Source organism: Diabrotica undecimpunctata, chromosome 7 (assembly GCF_040954645.1).
Source record: "Diabrotica undecimpunctata isolate CICGRU chromosome 7, icDiaUnde3, whole genome shotgun sequence".
Lineage (NCBI taxonomy): Eukaryota > Metazoa > Arthropoda > Insecta > Coleoptera > Chrysomelidae > Diabrotica > Diabrotica undecimpunctata.
This window is the reverse complement of record NC_092809.1, coordinates 78,028,264-78,052,181: the sequence shown is the minus strand read 5'-3', so window position 1 is coordinate 78,052,181 and position 23,918 is coordinate 78,028,264. Positions and strand designations below refer to the sequence as shown.

At 34.3% G+C, this 23,918-nt stretch overlaps 1 protein-coding gene across 2 annotated transcripts in view; it reads right to left on the bottom strand.

The window, feature by feature from the left end:
* Nucleotides 1-23,918, bottom strand: part of LOC140445513 (ATP-binding cassette sub-family C member 4-like) — a 390,598-nt gene that overhangs the window by 325,165 nt on the left and 41,515 nt on the right. The window contains exon 2 of one of the 2 annotated variants that reach the window (XM_072537582.1): nt 3,314-3,349. The exons of the other annotated variant lie outside the window; for it this stretch is intronic. The gene's annotated coding sequence lies outside the window, so the exon portion shown is untranslated. The remainder of the gene's footprint in view (nt 1-3,313; nt 3,350-23,918) is intronic. 2 annotated transcript variants of the gene reach the window in all.

Here is a 23,918-nt window from a genome sequence, read left to right as displayed (position 1 = left end):
GTGAGTTCAAGCTACTATGATTCCAATGGAAAAACATGTATAAGCCCAAAACCAACTGACAGATCACTTCCATATAACTAAAGGGCTATTGACTTCATCCTTTTCTACAATTTATAACGAATATGTTATAAGAAGAATTTTTGTAAACTCAAAAGTAAACAGATTATGGTGTATGCGAACGATGTAAACCTGATAGGCGAATCAGGCACATTCATGCTAGCTAACAGCGCGTACTTTGCTTTATCGCAGGCATTTGTATTCAAAGACATCCATAGGGAAGTAAAATTAAAAGTTTATAAAACCGTCATACGACCAATAGCCACATATGGCGCAGAAACATGGATTAAGCCAAAAAAACAATAAATCCTATCAATACCTTTAAAAACGTATATTAAGGATATTGGGACCAATATATAACTGAGCGAATCAGTTCACGTTATAAGAATCAATAATAACAGAACACCTAACAGAACGATTAGTGGAACTATCGTGGTGTTTGGACCAGTAGGAAGACCAAGGAAGAGATGTTTAGGCGGAGGAAGTGATCACCATTGATAGAGAGATGTTGAAGTTAGATAACTGGAGAAAAGCAGCCGAAGAAAGAAATAGTTGGAGGAGAATGCTGGAGGAGGTTAGGGCCCAATTTGGGCTGTAGGCCCACTGAAGTTATATAGTCATGTCTTTATGGATAGTATTATTCTTGTCAATTCCTTTTTGTTTTTACTATTATATTTTTTCTTTCTTATTACTGACCTTGCAATATTCCTTATCATTATTCGAAAAAATACCGTTAACATCAGAATTAACATTATTATCATTATTATCGCGTTCATCATTGCTACTATTGTTGGAACCAGCTTTGTTCTTATTATTGAAATTGGTTTTTATTATAAATTTAACATTCTTATCTGTAGTTCTATTTATTACTATCCATATTCTTATTAATATAAATAACATCATCTTTAATGCAGTATCTTCTTCTTCAACCATCAGTAATACCACCACTGTAATGTTTTTCTATCTACTTATTTCTGCTAAGTTATTATCGTTGATCACCTTCTTTTTTTAAATTACTATAATTTTCCTAAGTACGAAATATAGTCTAGAATATAAATCGATATCAAAAAATTCATAAAAAAATTAACAAGAGAAAATTTCTAGTGTTTGGCAGTGTACTTACTAGATTTTAAAAAAGTTGGTAAGTATATTTAAATTATAAAAAATTATCCAAAAAGATTAGTTGAAACATCAAAACGTTTTCGGTGTTATCAGATCATCATCTGGTAAAAGAGTCTTGATTTTTGATATTTGCAAATGTTTCAAGCCTGTCAAGAAGATTCAGAAAAAGAAGATGGATGTAGCTGAAATGAAAATGTTACGGTATATGTTGGGTAAGACTAGAAGGGACTGGATCAGGAACGGCGTGAATATGGAAAGAGCCGGGGTAAATACAGTCTAAAAAAAAATTCAAGAAGAAAGACTGCAATGGTTTGATCATGTCAGACGTTGAAATGAAAACTATGTGCGACGAACGATAGAGCTGCTAGAAGTTACGAGAAAGAGAGTTAGAAGAAAAGTGAGGGCAAGATGAAGGGACTCTGTGGTACAGGACTTGAGATAGAAAGATTTTTAAATGGAGAAGACACGATGAGCAGAAATGATTGCAAAGAAGAGTAAATAACAGCGATTCCTGATACGGGAAACGCTGAGAAAGACGAAGAAGAAGAAATAAATTGATTAAGACTTATTGACGATAGTCTAATAAGACCGAAAACGTTTTGATGTTTTAACTAATTCTTTTAGATAATTTTTTATAACTCAAATATATCAATAAAAAAAAAGAATTAGTTATATCTTCTTTTTACTATATTTATAAATTTAAATATTTATAAATTTATATGGTTATAAAGAAACCGTAAATTCCAAATTAAGCTACACAAAGACACTAAAACTATAAAAATTTTCCACCTTTAGTATTTTACACAAACATGTTCTAATATCTCGTTATCCCTCCCTTCGTATGATCGTGTGGCGGATATGGACCTAGAGGTTCGTTTGGGGTCGGTGCGCTCGGTAAGCTGAATAAATACGGTGGTAAACGTAACCATATCATTATGCAAAAATCTACGTATCTCCGGAAATTTAAAGTTTAAGTAAATAAACATAGATTGCCTTTAGACAAATAACCAAAAGCACCGGCGGCTTGCGAAATTGTAGACTTTTGGATTAGACATTTTAGTACAGTAAACATTGGATGGTGATATAGGATGAGATTTTTTATCGTAAATTGTTTTTATCATTAGCTGCTAACCTACGACTGGATAGATAATGATTTTTATATAAACAAAGTGACTATTTATCTTTTCTTCATTTACCGGCGACAAATAATATTTATTACAGCCGGTATAGTAGAGTTTCAAAATTGTAGACACTAAATTCCAGGAAAGGGCTGGAAGTGACATACCCTTACTCACTAATAAACATTTTTGTTTAAAATTATCTCAGCTACGTTTCTTGTTTTTTTTTCGGCATACAGATTCTTGGAAAATGGATGTTTTCGGGTTTTAACCCCCCTTCCACGGCGCAGGAGTGGCTAAATTTATTGCATCTTTTTTGAGGTCCCAAAATTTAGGTACATTCTCAGCAAAATTCTAGGGGAAGTTTTCTTTTTTAGTTTAAGCGTTGCTAATCTTTAGTTAATTAGAAAAATTATTTCTGCTCAGTTATTATTTATAGTTATTTCTATATTTGTTATGATTAGCTGTCAGCCTGTTGGAAATAAATAATAAAAAATTATTTATTTATTTGTTTATTACTTATGTAGTGCCGGTCGTTTTTTTAACTTTGGAAATAATTCGTTAACTACGCATGTTAAAAATTGATTTGTATAGCCTGATCAAAGTTTTCAAATAAGGTTACAAGTGAAACAATGAGTAAATACTCACGAGCATACCGTTATTAAGCTTCTTACCCAAAGTATCTAACCAATATTTTGCTCAAAGAAAGCTAAAAACTAGGAAATGATAATGCTATGAATTTTTAGCACGCCTTCCAAAACTGAATGGATGAAACAATGCGCTTGTTCATGCTAAAGGTTTTAAAAAGTTTATTACACATATAAAAGAAACCAGCACTAAAATTATCTGTACGTAAAGTTGTAAAGATGTATTAAAACAGAGTTTTGACAACAATGTCCATCTAGTTCTAAAGCCAGAAATATTTACTTTCATAATTATCTTATAAATTATTAATACCTTATTTAAAAAAAACATAAAAACTTTAAATATTAAAGCATTAAATTAAAATCACTCACTTGTTATAAGAGCAGAAGTGGAATTCAGAAATAAATCTGAAAATAAAAACAAGGATTAATTTAATCTTTACCTAAAATTATGACTTAAATGATTTAATTGAAAGTAAATTATAGTTAATTTGCTTAAAATTAATTATAATAAGTTATCGACCAATTCGCGTAAAATAAAAACTTCATTTGTTTTAAGATCTTTTTCTTAAACAAATTAAGAGACCAATATCTTTTGATCTCAAAAAAAGAGATTTTTGTTATTTGTTTACATCACAACAATGTGTTTAAATTAACTCCAGAACTTTTTTTACAATATTTAAAAATTTTCTATTAACAAATCAAAAAAGTTCAAAGAAGTATGTCTAATAAAATTATTGCCAATAGCTCAAAAATTTGAAGAAATCTTTGAAGTAAACCTAGAAGACCAGATAAATGATACCGGAGATGTTAACAGGTACGATACGGCGTGCGCATAAGCAGCACTAAAAAAAAATCAGATATACATAAGACTTCAATAAAAAAGTCGAGGAAAAATACAGGTAAATGAGACGACATGAAAAACGAATACCGAAGAAATTAAGAAAAGAGAAAAACACAATTAAATCAACTCAAGAAGATTTAACAACTAAAGGAAAAAGTGGAAATTCTATAAGGGAGTCAGACAGAATAAAAAGCAATGCATAATAATCGTTAGAAATACGGAAGGAGAGGTAATTAGCAAACAAGAACTGATACTAGAAAGATAGACAGAAAACTGTGAGCAAGGACTAAACATAAAGAATGATAATGATGTACATAAAGCAGAAATAGGAAGATCAAACAATTTGCGACAACTACAGATTACATAAACTCCTATACGTTGCAAACAAAATATTGGCAGATTGTGCCAATTGTAAGTGAAAAACCAAACATTGATTAAATATTCCTTTTAGACAAGTCTGTGCACAACGGAAGAGATCATGGACCTCATGGATGTAAGACGAAAACATAAAACAAACCCAATAGAATACAAACGAATAATAAAATCATTAGAAAAAAGTGCAGAGAAGCTAAGCAAACTGGATGTCAACAAAATTCCTAGAAATCAACTTCAGGAAAGATATGACACATTTAATGTCAGTAAAAAAGGTGAAGAAATGACATGTAGACACAGAAAGAAATAAAGAAACAATATTAAGAAACAGTAATAACGAAATAATTATAGGTACAGAAGACAAACTGGAAAGATGGAAAGAATACATTCAGACACTTTTTGACGACGATAGACCTTGTTCTCCACCTCCACCATACACAAATTATCGAATAAATGAAAATGGTAAAAAGAAGAACTTATTCATTCATTAAAAGTTCAGAAAAACTGAAAAGTTCACTTTACAAAGTAGTAGACAGTATTCGGTATTCCCGTACACTTAACACTATTAGTAAAAGCAAGTCTCTGAAAAGTCTAGTATACGGTTAGGATGTAGAAGGGAACGCCAAAATATTTCCAGACAATGATAGAATTGCGACAAGGATACTTATTATTATGTCTTTCATTCAACGTTGCTCAAAAAAAAAAGATGTCTAGAAAGAGAATCTAAACAAGGCGTATGCATCATCACCAATAAAAGTATAAAAATACGACTATCGACGGAGGTCGCCAATCATCATTGCTATTCGGAGTTTCGAGATGGCTGCTCTCTAAGGTTACTTTGATGTACATCCATTCCATTCTATCAGGTTGCACATTCATGCGATTCTACGTTTCCCTAGGCTTCTCTTTCCTTGGATCTTTCCCTTAATCAAATATAACTATAAATAAAAATACTCACGTCAATTTCATCTACATCATCGCAAAAATAAAAACGTACCTAATCTAAGTTTTTACCTAATCAGAGCATATACTTTAGAAGACTATGTGGAAGATACGATATAAGAGAGTTCACAAATCTACTAAATAAAAAATTATGCGATTATTAGTAAATAGAGCCTATTTAAGATAACAACCATAGTCAGTTAAAGAACGAAACCAATGATATACGAAACGTATTAAATTCGTTTTCTATATATTTAAGTTTTTTATATATTTTACAATAACTTTTTATTCCTAATCTTGTACATTTTAGAATCTTGACAAAGACAAGGGTTTCCTGTCGAAACGTTGATTTCAATGGACAATAAAATCTATACTAGTTCCAAATTTAATATTACTTATTGAACCTAAACCCAAGAAACACTAATTTTATATTAAAAATAGTACGGTTCAAGAAACTCATAAAACTATTATATATATATATATATATATATATATATATATATACATATATACATATATTGCTTGTTATAGTTACGGCATAAAAATCAATGTCCAGAAAACCAAGTGTATGTATGGTCTTCAGTAAGAACATGATACAAACAACGCGAATTAGTGTAAATGAAATTCAATTTGAGAGTATTTGAAAGTATTTGGGAACTTAATAAATGAAACTGGAGACCAAAACGGTGAAATAAAAAGACGTATCGAAATTGCTATAACCACTTTCATTAAGACGAATAAAATCTGCAATTGGAACATAAGTATTTTTACGATTAAGAATCTTGAGAGAATAAATTAGAAGACCCTATTATATGAGGTAGAGGCCTGGACTCTTAAACAGAACAACATAAAAGATATTGGAAACTTAGAGATGTGGTACTACCGTCAAATACTAAAGATTAGTCACAAGTCACAAACATAGAGTCACAAATGTTAAACTGTTATGTTATATAGCAAAAGGGACGAAGAACATGTTAACTATAGAGCAAAGAAAACTCGAATATTTGAGCAAGGACAAAAATACTTTAAAATTACTTTAAAATATAATGCAGGAAAAATGGAAGAGAGAGTGGTTTGGCTGGACTAGGAATTAGCTCTTTAGATTTGCTATAACTAACGGACTTGGTGGACTATGGTTACAGGCGACTAGATTACTTCCTGGCGCAAGCACTCACAGGGCATACGTCTTTTAGGTAGTATCTTCATAGGTTCAGAAAGACAGATATAGACAAATGCCTATACTACGAATACGCCGACACTGTTACTCACACAACGCTGAAGTGTAATAGATGTACAGTGGAGAGAAACAGAATGTCTAGATGTCTAGAGAAACAGATATGAACCCTGTGACTGTAAAATACTACATCCGGGCAGTCATTAAAAAGAAAGAGAAGAAGAGAAACACCAGCCGGACCAACGACAGAGATAAGATCTAGATAAGAGAAGGGAGTGATCCGAAAATGTCGTCAGCCTTACAGCTGCCATCCCACTTTAGGAGTACGGTACGTGCCACAGTCAACTGCGCACAAGTAGGAGAGGGTGGTTTTAGTTGGTAGTCAGGATAACAGGAAGGCATCCGTTTACAGGATCTCATTCTAGGTGGAAATGGGCTCGGATGTGCTCCTCTACCCTGAATCCAACACACGCCAGCCGTCTCTAGGAATGGGTTAACCTGGTATGGTTTTTAGATATTTCCACCCCCAGAAAAAACAACTTTAACTAAGATCAATATAGCTTTGATGATTTCCAATCTCCGATAGAAGTGGCACAAGAGGAGGAAGAAGAAGAAGCGATTCTTTAGCGCTCTTTAACGCTCTAGTGTCGAGTATTGTTTATTTTGTCGGATAAAGTACCACTGAAATTTAATTTAATAAAATGTAAAATTGAATCGTTAAGTTAACAAATCAGTCCTGCAATCATACAATATTTCTCGGACTATAATCTCCTATACTTCCCAATACTGTTTTGAAGTAAATCTTCTTTTCAAATACACATCATCAATTCAGCATTTTCTGATAGTCGTTCATAATTGAGACTTAAATTACAAGTCCTCTATTCAACATGGTATGAGTTAGTAGTATAAAAAGAAAATATAAGCTATTCCTAAGAAGTTGCCGCTGCGTAGGTAGCGGTCTTCACCACCCACATATCCTGACTGGAGTTGTCAGAAGAGTATCCCTTAATAACGATAAAAGTGATATACGAGAGACTGCTGTTGTGTAGGGCACTGGGGTTATTTAAATCGTTATTTTCTTGATTATATTCTGTTTGATATATTTGATATATGTACAGTGAAAGAGGAACTAAATAATTACATTACATAGGTACATAAACAAAATGGACACTCTCCACTCAAGACAATTTCAATTCCATTGTGATCCCAATGAACAAACACATTTTTGATGCGGTTGCAATCTTACTGCTCTACGTCTTTCGAGTAAAAAACAAGACGAACCGTGGTTGATAATATTGTAGCGTTTCATTTTTCTAGTCCTTAAAAGTTTTGTTAGTGCTAAGATATGACTACACTCTCTCGTACACTGTGTTACGAACATGCTTTCGGCATGGCCCATATAACGGTTGCAACTCTAAAAAGGCATTAAAACATTCGCGATGTATCGAGTGCGAGGTAGAATAACACGTCACGTAGACGAATTAGAGGTGGGACTACGCCAGAATGTTCTCGAACATAGTAACTTTAGTATATATATGTAACGATGTTATGAGTTTAGTTTAGTTTATAAGAGAGTACCGAATTGTAAACTTATAAATAAATATATTTATATAAATTCGAACCGCTCGTTTTATTTAATCTCGCTACAGTTGGTGTCCGGTGTGAGATTTGAAAATAAATTCAGCAATGACTTTTGAAAAAGACTTTTGAACTTTCAAAAAAAAAAGTATTATTCGTCAGGAACATCCGCGTAGTTCGGTAGTGATCTTTGTATAAAAGAATATATAAAAAGTACGTGTGTGCCTGACCAAAGATGCTGCTAGTAGAACTTTCAGTAAAACAGTTGCGTGAGCAACTAGAAGAACGCGATGAAGACTGCAGTGGGTCCAAGATGATACTCCAAGAACGACTGAATACTGTGCTTAACAAGAATGGAGACGACCCAGAGACATTCCAATTCCAGTCAGCAGAAGAAGCAGTTTTAATAAAAATAAAAAATATCTCGCAAATGATAGAAGAATCTTCTAAAAAAATGATGATAAATTCGAGAATGTTTCCAAAAGATTCGATGAAACGTCTCAAATGATAGAAGAATTTTCTAAAAAAAAAATGATGATAAATTCGAGAATGTTTCCAGAAGATTCGATGAAACGTCTCAAATGATAGAAGAATCTTATAAAAAAAAATGATGATAAATTAGAGAACGTTTCCAAAAGATTCGATGAGAAATTCGAAAATGTATCTCGAAGATTCGACGAGAAATTTGAAAATGTTTCTCAAATGATGGCAGAAACTTCTAAAAAAAAAACAATGAAAAATTTGAAGAAGTTTCTAAAACATTCGATAAAGTAGAAGAGAAGATCAAACAGTTAGAGAGCATGATAACTAATACAAAAGTGCTACTACCAGTTAATACAATAGCCTTAGATCCGGTAGTGAAAGAAGAATCACCTAGAGACGAAACGACACATAATATGAGATTCAAATCGCCACCATTTGATGGAAAGTCTTCTTGGTCCATATACCTTAGACAATTTGAAGCTATTGCGACAGCCAATCATTGGACAGAACAAGAAAAAGCTGTTTCCTTGACTGCTGCTTTACGAGGTGATGCTGCGGATATCCTAAGATCGATTCCTAAGGATCAAGAAAAATGTTACCAGACCTTGTTCACTCGACTAGACAAACGTTACGGAGATGCCCATCTACAACAAGTCTACAAGGCGCAACTAAGAAGTAGAATTCAACGAGCAAGTGAAAATTTGCAAGAGTTTGAAGCAGATGTTGCTCGTATATTGCGGTTGGCTTATCCGGAGGTACCAGACAACATTTTGGAAGAAATTGCTGTAGATACCTTCGTCAATAAGAAAGTGAATTACAGAAAGCTTTACGACTAGCAAGACCGAAAGTTCTAGATGAAGCGCTTGCTATTACCTTGGAACATGAAACGGCTAGTCAAACTTCACGGAGCCATCGAGTAAGAACCATCGAAGAAGGCGAAGAACCAAACAATGAACGTCTGGAAGAAATGGTACGAAAAGTAGTTCGTAACACGATGCCGAAGAGACGCGAGCCCAAATGTTGGAATTGTGGTGACGTAGGTCACATTCGCCGTAATTGCAAGAAAATGATACAACAGTCGGAAAACTAGAACGGGTCGACACCAAGGGGCAACTGCCGACCTCGAGAAACACAGCCCCCATAGTAACTGTGAACATTACGTCCTCAGGTGGAATTCATAGCTTGTACATCGAGGGTCGTATCAATAATAAATGTAGATCGTTTTTGGTAGATACAGGTGCAACAAGAACTATTGCACGTCCAGAAGTTGTACGAGGATATCTTAAATTATCGGCTGCAACAGTAAAGCTTAGAACAGCAACTGGTGGGATAACTAATACATATGGCGAGGCTAATATGTCAGTATCCATTGGCCAGACTACAGTGAAACATAGAGTATTAATTGCAGAGATCTCCGATGAGTTCATATTCGGGATGGATTTACTAAGGAAAGTTGGGGCTGTATTGAATGTCAAAGATGGAGTCCTCGAGATCAGTGGTGAAGAGTTGCCGTTTCATGAAGACAAAGAAGATGTTGTCAGCTTAATAACTACTTGTGACGTAACAATACCCGGTAATAGTGAGAAACTTTTGATAACCAGACCTGATGGTTACTGCCGAGACGGAAGTTTAAGGATGGTCGAAGATGTGAATAATTCCGAGTTCTTAACGGCAAAAGCTTTAGTGAGAATTCGAGATGTCGTTTCTGAAAGAGTTATGAATTTAAAGGGAACTGCTATTAAGTTAAGTAAAAGAACTTTGATCGGACAGTGTGTTCCCGTGTCTTCGATTTGTTCCATGAATACTAATGAGAAACCGTCGAAATCTAAGTCTCCAAAGGAGCTTGTTGAGACGATGATTAAAATGTGCCAAGATCTTGATGATGAACGAACCAAAAAAGTGAAGTCTATGCTGATAGAATTTCAAGATGTTTTTGCCATGGATAAGAAGGATAATGACAAAACAAGCATAGTAAAGCATAAAATTAATACCGGAGACGCTCAGCCAATCAGACAACAACCTAAGACGCTCAGCCAATCAGACAACAACCTAGACGACTTCCATTTGCGAAAAGAGATGAAGCCGAAGACATCATCAAAGATATGAACAAACAAGGGGTAATTGAACCATCCAACAGTCCATAGACATCACCAGTAGTGCTAGTAAAGAAGAAAGATGGTTCAACACGTTTTTGTATTGACTACCGACATCTCAATGCGGTAACTAAAAAAGATAGTTATCCTTTACCCAGAATAGACGATACTTTGGATACACTTTCTGGTTCTCGTTGGTTCTCCATACTCGATCTGAAAAGTGGATATTGGCAAGTAAACATGGAGCCAGCCGATCGTGAAAAAACCGCATTCTCGATAGGATCAGGGCTTTGGCATTTCACAGTTATGCCCTTTGGTTTATGTAATGCCCGGCCACATTTGAGAGATTAATGGAGGCAGTTTTAAGAGGTCTAACATGAAAAACATGCCTCGTTTATTTGGATGATGTAATTGTAGTTGGAAGATCCTTCGACGAACATGCCAATAATCTGACAGAAGTCTTTTAACGATTGCGGGCAGCAAATTTGAAGTTGAGTCCGAAGAAAAGTCACTTGTTTCGACGAGAAGTGAAGTACTTGGGACATATTGTAGCAAGTAATGGTGTAAAAGCCGATCCTGAAAAACTTGCAGTAATTAAGAATTGACCGGTACCAAGAGATAAACATGAAATTAGAAGTTTTCTTGGCCTATGTACATATTACCGACGTTTTGTCAAAGGATTTGCCAACATCCACAAGCCATTAACAAAGTTGATAGAAGAAGGCAAAGAATATACATGGAGCGAAGAGTGTCAAAGAGCTTTCGAACACTTATAAATGGCTCTGATCAGCGCACCGATTTTAAGCTACCCTAGACAGGCAGGAAAATTTGTGTTGGACACCGATGCAAGCAACAGTGCAATAGGAGCAGCTAGAGCAAATGGCTGGAATGAAAAAGAAATGGCAGCTTCTTTGGTGGTGTCGCTTCGAGGACAGGCAGCAACCGTTTTGCAATTCCTTCCCCAAGATGCACCCAGTTATACCTCTCTGGTTGAAGCTTTAGAGACAAGATATGGCCAGCAGCATCTAAAGCAGGTTTTCCAAAGTCAGCTAAAAATTCGATATCAAAAACATAAGGAAAGCCTGCAAGAATTTGAAGCCGACATTAAAAGACTACTGCACTTAGCATACCCTCAGGCACCTAAAGATTTTCTGGAACAAATTGGAATACATGCATTCATAGGTGGACTACAGGATGTTAAAATGCAACAAGTTCTCCGATTACAACATCACAAATCGCTAAATGGGGCACTAGTCTCAGCCCAGGAGTATGAAGCGGCAAAAAGCATTTCCAGATCTCGCCCAAAATCAAGAAAATGAAGAAATCACAACCGCAGATAACCAACAACCTATTTTATCCCAAATTTTAAACATACTGCAAAATCTTCAACAAAAACCTCGAAATGAAAACAGAAGATGTTTTAATTGCGGGAGAATAGGATATTTTCAAAACAATTGCAGAAGCCGATCCCAAACAAGGAGAGAACATCCAAAGAATGAGGCTAGAAGGTCGCCTAGATCGACATCCAGAAGCCCATCACATAGTCCTATTAGAAATACTAGGTAATAGAGATAGGTCTCTAAGAAATCGATCTCCTACAACTGACCACAGATACGCAAACAATAGCCAGGGAAAAGAATAAAAGTCGACACTAAGGGGCGGGCGTCGGCTGTATCTAATAAAAGCCCCCAAATTCGCACTTACACTTTACATAAAAATGAACAGAATTTATTACTTAAGGGTTGAGAATCAAAAATGCACCTTTATTATTGATACCGGTGCAACCAGATCCTTTATTCGAACCGGATTTCTGAATGAGAAACTACAACCCACTAAAACAAACTTAGTTCTGGAAACAGCTTCAGGCCACACTATTCCAATTCATGGAGAGATAACGGCAACCATACAGATTGGTAACACCTTGATAAAACACATTTTCCTTGTAGCCGATATTAAAGACGAATGCGTTATTGGGATGGATATTATGCAGAACAAATTTATCATGGATCTTCAAAATAAAATTTTGTTAATTGAAAATGAAGAAATTGTCCTAAATTTGGAAGAATCGGTACCTCAAGTAAGAGTTATAGTGAGCGAGGATACCGAAATTCCTCAAAATTCTGAAAGTATCAGTATCTGAAGTATCTCCTGGCGAGACTGAGTCAAAAACCTGAAGGTCTACATTTCGGCGTTGTGGAAAGCGATGAACTAGTTAGTGATGGAATTTTGATAGCCAGATGCCTCATTAATGTAGATGAGATGATTCCAGTAAGGGTTGCTAATTTGTCTAAAAAGCCTTTTAAATTTAAGAAATAACAACAAACAGCATTCTGTGCACCAATAGAAAAAATAAGCAAGTGCGAAAAATATTTGAAAAAGAATACAGCTTCCAGTAACCCAGTTGACGCTGGCCTAGTGAAACAACTAATCAAAAATGTTGACCACTTAACAACTAAAGAATTAAATAAAATTAACGAATTTATTAATGAGAAGTACGACATTTTTGAATCCGAGAAATCTACAGGACGTACTAGTTTAGTTCAACATACAATTTGTACTGGAGAGGCAAGACCAATTCGTCAAGCGCCACGGAGATTGCCATTTGCTAGACAAAAAGAAGTTAAAAACATTATACATGACGTGATAAATGCTGATATTATCGAAGAAGCTTCGGGCCCCCGGTGTTCACCAGTAGTCTTAGTAACTAAGAAAGATGGATCTACTCGCTTTTGTGTAGACTACAGAAGGTTAAACCAGGTTACACAAGAAGACAGTTATCCGTTGCCAAGAATAGATGATACACTAAACACTCTATCAGGTGCTAAATGGTTTTCTACCCTAGATTTAAAAAGTGGCTACTGGCAAGTAGAAGTACATCGTGATGATCGAGACAAAACAGCTTTTTCAACTGGCCGTGGTTTCTACAGGTTTCAGGTTCTACCATTTGGTCCGTGTAATGCTCCAGCTACGTTTGAACGTCTAATGGAGATGGTTTTAAAAGGACTTACCTGGAAAACGTGTCTAGTATATCTTAATGATATAATGATTATGTCCAAAACGTTTGATGAACATCTGAAAACCTTAAGCGAGGTATTTGACAGATTGAGAAATGCCAATTTAAAGTTAAATTATAAGAAATGTTACTATTTCAAAGAGAGGCATACTATTTAGGACATATCGTTTCAGTAGAAGGAATTAAAACTGATCCAGAGAAGATTTCAGTTATTAAAGATTGGCCTAAACCAGCAAATAAAAAGGAAATTAGAAGTTTTCTTGGACTCTGTTCATATTACCGGAAATTTATTAAAGATTTTGGCCGCATAGCTAAGCCCCTTTATCGACTAACCGAAAACAACATTGAATTTGACTGGACACCGGATTGTCAAAATGCTTTCATAGATTTAAAAAAACGACTTACAACAGCATCAATTCTAGCATATCCACGAGAAGATGGCAAATTTCTGTTGGATTGTGAGGCATCTCAGCATGGTATTGGCGCAGTATTATCACAAGAACAGGAAGGCGAAGAAAAAGTTATTGCATATTTTAGTAAAACAATAGGAAAGGCTCAAAAGAATTATTGTGTTACCAGAAAAGAGCTCCTAGCTATTATAAAAGCCCTAGAACATTTTCATACTTTTCTTAATAACAGAAATTTTATAGTTAGAACTGACCATAGCGCTTTACAGTGGCTAATGAATTTAAGAAGCCAGAGGGACAAGTGGCTCGGTGGATAAAGAGACCCCAACAGTATAACTTCGACGTAGTACATAGAAAAGGGCGTTTCGATAACAATGCCGATATTCTTTCTAGGTGACCCTGTTTGGAACGACAATGCCAGTACTGTAAAAGATTTGAAGATAAAGAGAACATAACCGAAGAAGTAAGTCTCCAGGTAACCACAGTTATACAGGAAGAAGATAATGATCAGACTTCCTGGAAAACCTTAAAAAGAGTCAAAAGAAAGATAATGACTTAAAAGTCATATGAGAATGGCTTAAAAATGGAGTAAGACCTATTTGGCAGGAAATAACCAAATACAGTGGAACTATAAAAGCGTACTGGGCTCAATGGGAATCTCTGTATCTTTTCAATGGTCTATTATATCGGAAGTGGGAAAGTCCCGATGGAGTACGTATAGTTCAACAAGTGGTACTGCTGAAATCACACATTAAAAGTGTGTTGCAAGAACTTTATAGCAGCCTTTCTGGAGGACATTTTGGAGTCAAAAGAACACTGGCCAGAGTTCGAGACAGATTTTACTGGATCAATTGTCTCCGAGATGTAGAAGATTGGTGTAGGAAATGCGATTTATGTAATGGTAAAAAAGGCCCTAGAACAAGAAGTCGTGGTAAAATGGCACAATATCTTTCCGGAGAGCCTTTTGAACGACTTGGTCCACTTCCGATGACAGAGAGAGGGAACAAGTACTTAATGGTCGCAATGGATTATTTTTCAAAATTGCCTGAAATTGTACCCCGTCCTAATCAAGAAGCGCCTACAGTAGCGGAAGCATTTATAACACACGTCGTATCAAGACATGGAGTTCCTTTAGAGTTACATTCTGATCAAGGACGAAATTTTGAATCAGAATTATGGCAAGAATTAATGAAAATCTTGGGTATTAAGAAAACTCGCACTACGCCTCTCCATCCTCAATCAGACGGAATGGTCGAAAGACATAATAGAACTGTTTGTCAATACCTTTCAATGTTTGTCTCTGATAATCAAAAAGATTGGGATAGCTTAATTTCTCTATTCCTGTTAGCCTATAGAAGTTCCGAACATGAAGCAACTGGTTATTCTCCATCAATGATGATCACCGGAAGAGAAATGAAGCTTCCTCAAGATCTTATTTTCGGAAGACTGCCTCGCAGCAAAGAAGAACGTTCATCCCCGACCTACATTGAAAATTTGAAAGAAAAATTAGAAAAAGTCTACGAATTTGCTCGTAAAAGTTTGAAGCTTCAAAGTGATAAAGCCAAGGCCAGGCTCGACATGCATGCTACTGGTACAACTTTCGCAAGACGTGACCCAGTATTGTTATACAATCCCACACGTAAGAAAGGACTTTGCCCGAAACTTCAACGAAACTGGGAAGGCCCGTATACCGTCCTGTAGAAAATAAATGATCTAATCTATCGCATCCAGTTTTCAGCTAGAAGTAAACCCAAGGTAGTTCATATCGAGAGGCTAGCTCCATACCATGGAACTGATCCACCCCGTTGGCTTCAATCGATCCCCGATAGTCCAGTTATTCGAGGCGAATAACTATAAAGGAGGAAGCAGTGTTACGAAAGATTTATCCCACATAGGAAAAGTCCATTGAAGAAAAAGAAGAAGTAGTTCGAGAACATTCAAGATGATATCGAAAATTCTTGAAATGTCTAGTGAAGTTTGGAACGTCAGAAAATATATATATATATATATATATATATATATATATATATATATATATATTTATTTCAAACGCTTATCCAACACCATTAGTTAATAAGATTTTGTTTAATACTATCCATGACGAAGATATTTCACCTTCCTTCGCGACTAACAATGCTGATCCTGATGTCTTAAGTGGGAAGCCAGTCTCTGATACTCCTATAAACAAATATTTTTCATTACCATATTTCAGAGATATCACTCCGGGGTTAACAAGGATTCTGAAAAGTGTTGAAAATAGCTTTGGCAATAATAACAACAACATTAAACTTAATGTAGCTTGTAGATCAGCCCTAACAATTAATAATCTTTATTCTAAGATAAAAGATAAGACTCCCATAGATAGGCTTAGTAATATTGTCTACAACATTCCATGTCTCTCTTGCAACAATTCCTACATCGGTCAAACATCTCAATTATTAAAATCACGTATTACACTACACAAAAGTGATTCTCGACTTCACCCTGGCCGTTGTGCATTAGCCAAACATGTCCATTCCACTGGTCATCTCATGGACTATACCAACACCACAATTCTCCACCGTGAGAACAATAAATCTAAAAGAGAGTTCATTGAAATGTCTTATATTTTTCTTAACGATTTCTCCATTAATGTTAAGAGTGACATCAAGAATCTAAGCGATATATACCACCTGTTACTTAAATCAGATACCAAGAACAATACTATATCACAGATTACTAACTTGACTGATATATCCATTAACAACTAACATACCTTTATAATTAATTTTCATTAACAAAAAAATATATAACATTCCCTTGCTTTTCTTAGATACGTCTCAATAAGATTCAATAATACATGAACAATATAATATAATTAAATATAGAAAATCAAAATAATATTTCCCTTTACTGGGATTTAAATTCATTCGTTTTTTACCAATGAACCTTAACGACATAAAGATTCATACCAATTATAATGAAGTTGTCAGCGCTTGCGTTCTGGCTTAAACAGAACCTCACTTTTAACTATTTAAAATCAAAAATTTAGTTATTGCCGACATTTCAAAGAATTACCTCCTTTTAAATGTAGTTGCATTGGGTTTTTCGATTAACCTTGGGTAAGCCTTTACGTATCAAGTTCGAAGCTACCATACATTTCAATTCTTATAAAAAACTTTTTTTGCACATAGTAACAAAAAACACCACTATGTTACTAGCAAAGTTTTTTAATATTCTAACTCTACAATTCTAAGTTACGATAAGATCAATAATGTTTTAATAGATAATATATGGTAGCTAATTATAATTTATTCTCTTTCAGCCCTGAAGAAGCCAAATTAATTCTCTTTGGCGAAAACGTTCGGCGAAACAATTGATACACATTAGAGTATTTCTTGCAGATTTCCCCAATATTTAAGAGTTTACTATATATATATGTATATATATATATATATATATATATATATATATATATATATATATATATATATATATATAACAGATGTTTTTGACAGTTGGGGGACAGTTGTACATATTTTTAATTGGGAATGTTGAAGTATATAGTTTGTCAATTAGTTAAAAAGTATTGTAATACTGTTAGTGTTGAATAAAGTTAATTTTCAAGAAGTGTAACAATATTGACATTTCAGATATATATTATACATTTTAAAATAGACGACTTTAAAATAATACTCAATATTGTTGAAGTGTGGTCCTGCGACGACTTTATAGGCCAATTACGTTAGATTTTTACTCGACACAACTGTATAGATAGGTTTGACAGTTAAAATGTGTAGTATGAGATATTGCAAAAAAGTCTCATCGAGGAATTCATTAATTTTTAGTGGAACTATTCTTTAATAAACAAACAAAACGTCAAACTCATTATTTTTCTTATAACTTAAAAACTTTTAGAATATTTTTCTCTTTTTATCATCCTTTCACGACTATAAAGGAGTCGTTCCATATATGTTCATCTTCCCATGAGTGTTTACCTACCTGATATTTTACAAATCAAACCGCAATATAAGTATTACAACAATTAAGTATTAAATCATTATATGATAGAGCCAAAATCACTTGTTCTAACGAAAATTCGTTCTTGAGAAGAAAAATTTGTTAACCTCCGTTATATTCTAAAATGATTTTCCTTTGTCATTTGTAAATAAGGAATTTACAATTTACAACATTTACAAGACACGATACGAGGAAAATAACAATATCATACATAAATCGATTATCAGAAGAACTGGACCTAATTTCAAATCTCCAAAAACATTTAAAACAACAAACACATTAAGATCTGTTTAATCTAAAACCAAACCTAATAACGAACAAAAATTGTATTTATAAAATACCTTGTGAACGCGAGAGATCACACACATTCGTATAGTACTTTATCCCCATCAAATAGTTCTAGGATTTGATTTTAATCGTAAGATATGGGTGACATTATTATAGAATCCGTACCGGATGGTGGAGATATGCTGGTGTAGATATGTTGACATCCTAGTAAAGTGGGGTAAGATAGAGTCTACAGATTTTGTCTGTAATCATGAAACACAAACTATACAACACATTACTTCTGAGTGCTCTCTACGAGTATATTGTAATGTCTATAATTTATTTCTCTAAGTCTTCTTAACACTAACACTAAAACACGACGAATTTATAAGGTTTATTTATTTAACTATACAAATATATTTATTAGACTAACTGTCAAAATCTAATTGGTCCTATATATATCCCCATTCTTCTGGTTATTTCTAAAATTCCATGGAATTCTTGTGCCGTTGAAACAAGCGTAAATCTCAATCGAACGCGTAGTATGTTCGATCAGAGGCGTAGCAAGTTTATAAACTATTTTAATTTATTTTTGTATTATTTTCAATTTTATGTCAAGATTATAATTTATACAGTTTACGTTTACTTAACTGTAATTAGAAAGTCAGACTTTCTAATTACACTTACTTTACTTGGCGTGACCAGTTCAAACAAGTAAATCTTTTCCATCCAGAAACGCGCGGTCTGAATGACCAGTGCAGTAGATCGTGTTTAGTGTAAGGTTTATCTAACAGAGGACAACTAGGATGTGTTGGATTTTGTACCGCCCCACATTCACACAGGGTATCGGATTTAGCAGGCACTAGTCTCCATTTCTCCAAAATTGTTTTCCACTTGGACACTTCGACTAGTAGATGATTGAAAATCCTCCACACAGAATAAGGAAGATGGCTAACAGACGTTCCTCTCAAGATTTCCATTTAACAAGAAGAGTTCTTCGTGGTGTATCTTATAGATGTGATCTGACTAGAAGGCTTTTCCTCGATTTGTGTCTTCATGCGGTAGGCAGGTAATTGTGGAGTGGATGTCGCGAAGAGTTTGTTTCTTTCCTTTCACATATCTATCTCCTTCTCATAGGATATTAGGTGGAGTGATACGTACGTTAGGGTAAAACTTAGGTATGGGTGTGGGTCTCAAACATCCACAGATGATTCTTGCTGACTCATTGACATCTACATCTACGTGTCTAGAGCGTGTTGATGCTGCCCATACTGGGCAGGCATCTTAGGCAGCAGAATAACAGAGTGCACGCGTCGACGATCTAAGGGTGGAAAGATCTGCGCCCTATTTTTGGATAACAAGCTTGCAGAGAATATTGTTTCCGGCCTTTGTCAGTTTGCCTTTTAGTTTCAAAGAATGTTCTTTGAATTTACAACGTACCATCCAAAGTAATTCCCAGGTTTTGGGAGAAGCACAATGTTCGAGAGTTTCTTTACACCATTTAATGTTTAGTTTTCTGAAAGCGTCTCTGTTAAGAAGGTGGAAAAAGCACATCTGAGTCTTTCCGGGGTTTAGATTAAGATAGTTTGTTAGTGTTTAGTTAGTGTTATCTCCACTTCGGCAAATGTTTTGGCATGTGTAGCAATAGCTGTATCGTCTGCATATATGAAAGTCCTTGTCTGTACTGGTATGGGTTAGTAATTTGTGTAAATGCTATACAGTGTAGGTGCCATTACACTGCCTTGTTCTGATGCTCTGTGACGGTTCTCTATGCTTTCCATCTACTATTCTTAGCATTAAAAGATATGAAAAATCTTCATTCTGGGAGAAGTTTGCCGTGATTTACGGTGTCGTAAGCGACAGTGAGATCTAAAAATACCTGCACGGTATCTTTTATACCCCTTTTTGATGTGTTGGGTATTTGTGATGTACATGATCTTCCCGGTAGAAGCCAATTCATTCTTTTATGAGTTTTCGATCTATTCTCGATAAAATTCTATTAACGATCATGTACTTAAGTATATTAAATAGATATTCATATATTCAGAGCAAAGACATTGGCGAATAGCTTTAGGTCTTTTCCAGATTTAATCAAGGCAATGACTTTGGGTTGTCTCCAAACTTTGGCTATCTGCATAATTAGAACACAGCTGTTAATTATCTGGACGATCCACTGTAGTGATTTTACTTCAAACTTCTTAATCTGTTCTGTGCACAGATCGTGAATGCCCAGAACCTTATTATTTTTCATTATGTGGATGGCAGAGCTAACCTCAGCGTCGTTGAAAGGTTCACTCAGCTGACTGGTTTAGGAGCTGGCTTAGGGGCACTGACTGGTGCCCCTAATTTTTAAGGAGTTATAAGGCCACTTGGTTTGCTGTGATATTTGGGAAATCAGAATAATCTGGAACCTATCGTTACGTTAGAAATGCTAAAATTAATAACAAAAGTGGCGGTCTGGAAAATGATAGAAGTGAAAAATGTGAAAAATATATATATATAGTAAATAAATTTAAAATAATATTATACCACAATTTTTAATTTAAAAAAAGCTAGTAGGTAACTAGTTATTGAAAAAGCTAATTGTTTTTAAAAAGATTGCGTGATATTTTTAATACCACCGCAAAAATAAATATATATTGTTGTTCTATATAATTTTATTATATTTTATTACGGTTAGTAAACACTAACAATAACATACTGCATTTCATGTCACAATAAGTAATAACTGTGTTAATATTTTCTTAAAATAATTCTATTAAAACAATTTTTATTTTTGTAACGTGTCAATAGTCTGGTCTAAAGTCAGTGATAATCAATATACAAAAACAAACCGGAAGTCAAATATATGTTCCTTTCTGATCTCTTTACCATATTATGCAAAGTGGAAAACAATAAATTTAACTTGTTTTATTTTACTTTTTTTAACAAAACTTGACTTTTAAGTCTACAGTCAATTCAATATCTTAAATATCTCTAATGTATTTTAATCCACAGTGCGTTAACATTTTTCAACTAGGCTTAGGGTCTATAGTAGAAGCCACAGTTTCTACTACAGTTTCTGCAGTGCGGGTAAGATATAGTATTTTTCATATAAAAACGCGTGCACGTCATCAGAATAGTTAGTAAGTGAGGAATTTTTAAAATGTCAACTATTTGTCAAACTATTATATTAACAGTAAATACGCTTATTTTTAAGATTACTGCAACACACTTAAATACATACGAAAACATTTTAATACAAAATTATATATTCTAAATTTTAAACTTATTACTTTTAGAGCATTAATAATAAAAACGTCCCGCCATTACTTCTTGTGCAAAATACTTTATCTTATATGAAAGCCTATCATCAGCTTTCTACAGACTATTTAGTTGTTTTGGCATAGCACAATCACAATACACAACAATAATTAGTTTTTAACACTATTAATCTAAATTTAATATACATTTATAAATACAATTTATTAATATCTAATATATTATGATCCAATTGTGTAAGAAATCAAAACATAAACAAAATTCTTACTCTAAAAAAGCGGCAACACTTGCCTTGTAAACAATTTTACCACACGCTGAACTGTCAAAAAATTTATAGTATTCCCGTACCAGTTGCGTACAATTGTCTAATATATTTAATTAAAATTATTATTTTGTGGAATATTAGACTTACAGAGTTATTTCATAAAATTTATATTATTAATAATAACAAATGTTTTTGGTTATTTAATCAATATATTTCGAAAATTCCCAATATAATGATGATTACATTTTTCTGATTATTATACCATGTTGACGCCTATGAAAGATCAAGCAGTTCCGTATGGGTTTCGTATTATTAGTTGTGTTAGTAAAATTTCAACTCTAACGTTGACGTTCTGGAAATTTTAAATATAAGTGAAGTCACTTTATATAAATTGTGACGTGCACGCATTTTTATATGAAAAATACTATAGGCAATTTATTTCTTACGGCAGAACGGCTGACATCGTTGCCGGTTTGCCCCGAGCGGCGCATCAGGACTGGATTTAAGAATCATAGCACTGGAATATACGTGCACACAATTGCCTACGGTTATATAAAAGACTATCATTATTGTTTTAACTAAAGCATGATTCAATCATCGATGTATAAATAAGAGAGTTACATTGTCAAACTAAACAATAACATAAAGAAAAATACTATAAAAAAGTAAAATAGATCAAAAACTCATTGTCGATAGCTTACCTATATTTATCAATTTTCAATAGCTTTCATTGTAAACACATTGTTTGGGAAATAATGTCATTAGGAGAAGCGAATCAGCGTTTTAATCCCCATTGTCCCCATCCCCATTGTCCAAACAAATCTGCCTGGGGTAGGGTGAGGAACGGGTGGATTGAGTAGCTCGGAAATCACCTTACTGCAGTCGGTGCCAAGCCCGGATAAAAGAGGAGGGTTGAGCGGAGGGTTAACTACCCACCCTCGGAAAAAGAAACTAGTTATGAAAACTGCAACTTCGCCTCGGAACCGGACGGATAAACACAAAAAACAAAAAAAAATGCTGTGGATCAACTGGAAAACATAGGAATGGATATAACAGCAGTCCAAGAAATAAGATGGCCAGACGATGGAAATATAAAAATAAGTAAATCCACCATCTTCCAACGGAAGACATAAATTTGGAACGGGCTTTGTGATTAGAGACAGCCAAGTATAGAATATACTAAATTTCAAACCTATAAACGAAAGGATATGCTACATACGAATGAAGGGAAAACGATACAACATTTCGATTATCTCTGCGCATGCACCAACGGAAGAGAAGGATGAAGATATCAAGGATGACTTCTACGATGCCCTAGAAAGAGAGTTAGATACGATGTCTAAACAAGATATGCGCATACTCTGCGGAGACTTTAATGCTAAAATAGGCAAAGAGGTATACCTATACCTCACAATAGGTAAACACAGCCTCCACAATATATCCAACGACAATGGCTTAAGACTCACAGAAACTGCAGCAGCTAATAATATGCTAATAAAGTCAACCATGTTTCCGCATAAAGACAGCCATAAGCAAACCTGGGTCTCAAACGACCATATTACGCGCAACCAAATTGACCACATCATTGTAGATGCCCGTCATGAGAACAATATTATAGACGTAAGAAGCCTGAGAGGAATAGACGGAGACACAGATCATTACTTAGTCAGAGCAAAAGTCAAATCCAGAATATCTATAGAAAATGTCACACTGAGAGTGCAGTACGGGTAAGATACGGCAATGCTTTTCTTATGGAGAATAAACGCGCAGGGTTGTCGGTTTTCTCCAGCTGTTGATTGTTCATTGTCTCACAGGACCGGCTTGGATAAAATGCATCTGCCGGCAGTACGAGTAAAATATTTTATATCATGTATACGTATACAGTAGAATAAAAAGGCATTGCTGAGTTATTGACAACGAAAACTATGAATTTTGCATATAAAACGTCAACATGAGATATACAATTGAATCATATTCATAAGAGTAACATTTGAACACCTCTTTACAAGAACAACATACAATAACTGTAGTTTTAATGTTTTACATAAAATAGAAAAAACCTACATAATTTCTAGGAAAGAATTTGGAAACTTGGAAATGATATTATTTATAGATATTATATATAATATTCAAATTTCCAATTCTTTCATAGAAATTCGATTTTTTCTATTGTATGTAAAATATTAAAAATACAGTTATGTTGTTTCTATATATAGGTCTTCATTTCTTTTGTAAAACTTCTGCTACAAATTAATATCATTAACATAATCACCTAAATA